The sequence below is a fragment of the Macrotis lagotis genome, chromosome 2 (genome assembly GCF_037893015.1).
Source record: "Macrotis lagotis isolate mMagLag1 chromosome 2, bilby.v1.9.chrom.fasta, whole genome shotgun sequence".
Taxonomy (NCBI): Eukaryota; Metazoa; Chordata; class Mammalia; order Peramelemorphia; family Peramelidae; genus Macrotis; species Macrotis lagotis.
Window position 1 is genome coordinate 224371917 of NC_133659.1, and position 3828 is coordinate 224375744.

The 3828-nt window shown below is 35.1% G+C and overlaps 1 pseudogene; it reads left to right on the plus strand.

Annotated features, from left to right (window-relative positions):
- The first annotated feature begins 3009 nt into the window (after positions 1-3009).
- On the plus strand, positions 3010-3615 carry LOC141511462 (histone chaperone ASF1B pseudogene; annotated as a pseudogene).
- The last annotated feature ends 213 nt before the right edge of the window (positions 3616-3828 follow it).

A 3828-nucleotide genomic window follows, 5' to 3' on the forward strand; every position in this document is an offset into this window, starting at 1 on the left:
ACTTCCATAATTGTTCACTTCACAAATGAATATGTTGAAAATTATCAAGTTAACTTGAGCTTATAACATTTATATTGAATGACCATCTTTGTATAAAGAGTATCCAGCAAGCAACATACAAATAGCCTTAATGTCTTCATTAAAATGATAACTCAAGTATCCTTAACTAAAATAAATTCTTCTTTCTTCCCAAAATGTTTCTTAACTAAACTATAGGTGATACTTCTGATATACTCAACTTACATTCCCTTCTCAAAGTAAAACTTGAAACTGCTACTGCACAGAAGTATATCTGAGATTACATAACCTTCTTTATTCTTCTTACCTAAATATCCTTTTCCTAGCACAAAATGAAATAAAATTAAAGAATCTTAATTCTTCACAAAACATATAGCTAACAGTAGAAGTTAAAACCACATGATGGCCTTTCTAGTTATTAAACTCCACTTGACCTAAAATTTCTATATCAAATTGACTTTTAGTGATTTACTATAAAGATCTAGGACATCAAAGGAAAATTTCTTTATAGATATAATTTTGAGTGTCAGTTTCCAGGCAGACGTCAAGTGGATAGTCAAATGCTTTAAGTCAAATGTTAGATTTATCCCGTGAGACATTATTCAAATGTCACATTTGAGAAGGTCAAGTCAAAAGGGTCCAATCTCAGGTTGCACTGAAAAGTCGCCCATTCAGCTTTTTCTTCCAATACACCTGTCACCTGTGTAATGTCCAAACCTCCTTCAGGCTTCCAGACTTCAAGAGAGCATTGATTCAACAGCACCTCCCTTGCTGATCATACCTGATGTCAGACACAAAACAAAAGCCAATTAAAAGTCCCAAGATCTAAAATACTAATTCCATCTAATTAGATCTCCAAGTGAATCTACTTCACAAGGACTAAATGCTAATTCTAATCTGGATGGGGGGTGGGGTGTCACTGAGTGTCCCTATCATCAAGGACTTTCTAAACATTCAAAAAGCAGTCAAGTTCCCCCAGCATCTGGAGCACTCCTTGACATACCCCCCCAAAAAAAAACAACCCCCAAAACAAAAAACAAAGTTCTCATAAATATGTTTCATAATTCAACTAGAAAGTCTATCCTCCTGGTGGCACTAACTTCTAATCTGCAGGCCCACATCCCTTTGTCTGAAATCGTGTCTATTTTGTTCTGGATAAAGATGGTATATTAGAGGCCTCTTGGCTAGCCTACTGTATTACAATAAATAAACACCTCCATTGGCTAGGAGATTATTTTAAGAATTCTCACATAACAATTAGCCAGAGATTGTCACAAAAAAATCACAAATTATTATGATTATTTTCTTTCCTGTGTTGCTCAGGTGCTTTTACTTCAAAGCAAACAACTATAACTTTGAGATTATAAATATAAATATATACACATATTACCACAAAAATTTCAATTTTTATGAATATATATACATATATATATATATATATAAAATTGACAAGTTCTTATGCAAACAATTCTCTATAATAAACCTGTTTAATTAGGCATATTTGAAATACAAATTATTACTTTTCAGAATTGATTTAACCCATTACAATATCTTAAGGGTCTCTAAATTTAACAAAACAGTAATAAGTGTAACACATTAAGAACTAGATTTCACAAAACAATCTTTCCATTATTACATTTATACCTGGACCTATAGTTCTAGAGCAAGGTCCAACACATCATTTAAAAATTTCAAGGCCCAGAGGGTCAAGACCTTTGATAATTTCCTTCATTATCCCTACAAAGCAACCAATCCGTAATTCCACATTATGTAAAATAGTTTGTATTTCCAAAAGTAGATCCCATGTTTGATAACACTCTTCAACATTTTATTCATTGATAAGTGATCTAATTAGGTTACATAATTTTTAATTTTCTAATCATTTTCCAAAACCCTTCTCATTTATACAGCATTATTGGAAAGAGTATCTTGCAGTTACACTATCCTTCTGAATCTGCATTTCATAGGGGGGAAGAAAACTGCAATTTTACTTCTTTAAAATTTAAACATTAAATCCTTAACCTACACGAAACATAAAGTTTTTATGCTATCTCATTCTCTTAAAGCAAAACAAAACAACAGGTTCTCTTAAAATTAACCTTATAATTTCTTTTACACACAAACTTCTTCTAAATTTGTGCTTTATAAGCTTATCTCTTCTTCCAAATACATTTCTATTTTTTTTAAAGTTATTTTGCAAGGCAATGGGGTTAAGTAGCTTGCCCAAGGCCACACAGCTAGATAATTATTAAGTGTCTGAGGTCAGATTTGAACTCAGGTACTCCTGACTCCAGGGCTGGTGCTCTATCCACTGCACCACCTAGCTGCCCCCATTTCTATTTTCAAAACAAAGAAATTAAGATTCTCCATGAATTTAGTTTTATACATATGATAATTTCAAAAGCCCAATATACACTTTTTACTCATGCTAGTGTTACATTCACATATATAATTTTTCTTCTTAAATAACAGATAATAAATAAGCTACATTAATCTTATATATAGATATTCCCTTTTATAAACATGACTAAAAACAAAAACAAAAACCAAAGCCTTTCACAAATTCTCTAAGCCAAAAAGACCTTGAGAAATGTAATCTGTTGGCAAGATATTCTCTAGTTTTCTCAGAACAAATCTTTACAAATGTGATAGGATAAACCTTAATACATTCATTGTTCATTATTGTAACACAATTTTAGATTCTTAAAAAAAAGTTGCTTAAATCTGTTTTTATACAAAGTTTACTAATTATTCACTACACATTTCAATTTCATCCATATTCCCTTTATTCCCTAGAATTTTGTAACAGAAAAATTCTTAAGACCACTTGTTGCTAAAAATCCCTTTTTATAATTACAAGATTTTCTTCATACTTCTCTTAAATTTCAAAAATCATATTCAAAATCACCTTAAATCTCAGTCTGGTGTGGAAACCGCGAGGAGGGGACGCGAGAGGGAGCGCGGGGCTGCTTGGAGGGCGCCCTTCTTTCCTGACTCCGCAAGGTCATGGCCAAAGTTTCGGTTCTGAATGTGGCGGCTGGAGAACCCGAGCCCTTTCCACAGCCCCTTCCAGTTCGAGATCAGCTTCGAGTGCAGCGAGGCCTTGGCAGAAGACTTAGAATGGAAAATCATTTATGTGGGTTCAGCAGAGAATGAAGAGTTTGACCAAATATTGGATTCAGTACTAGTAGGGCCAGTTCCAGCCGGGCGACACATATTTGTCTTTCAGGCAGATGCCCCTAATGCCTCCCTAATCCCAGAAACTGATGCAGTGGGTGTGACTGTGGTCCTTACAACTTGCACCTACCATGGGCAAGAGTTGGCTACTATGTCAACAATGAATATACCAACCCTGAGCTTCGGGAGAACCCACCCCTGAAACCAGACTTCTCTCAGCTCCAGCGAAATATCTTGGCTTCTAATCCCCGAGTAACTCGATTCCATATCAACTGGGACAGTACCACAGACAAACTGGAGGACATTGAAAACCAAGATCCTCTCTTGGGGCTATCTCTAAATTGTCCCCCAACCAAAGGATTAGATCTTCCAGATTGTGCCCCCAGCATCATTCCTGAAAACTCTATGGACTGTATCTAAGGAAAAAAATAAGGCTTAGGCAGTGTGATGGACATGGATCTCTACCAAATGAATGGTTTTGTTCTGCCTGCTGGAAAATTTCTGGGGCCAACCTGGAGGACTTGGATTAGGGCTCTAAACTATATCTATCTGTATGCCATGCCAGTTAAACTGGTCCTTATGGGAAGGAAAACATATCATTGTTATGTCCATTAGTTCAACCCAGAGAGACTA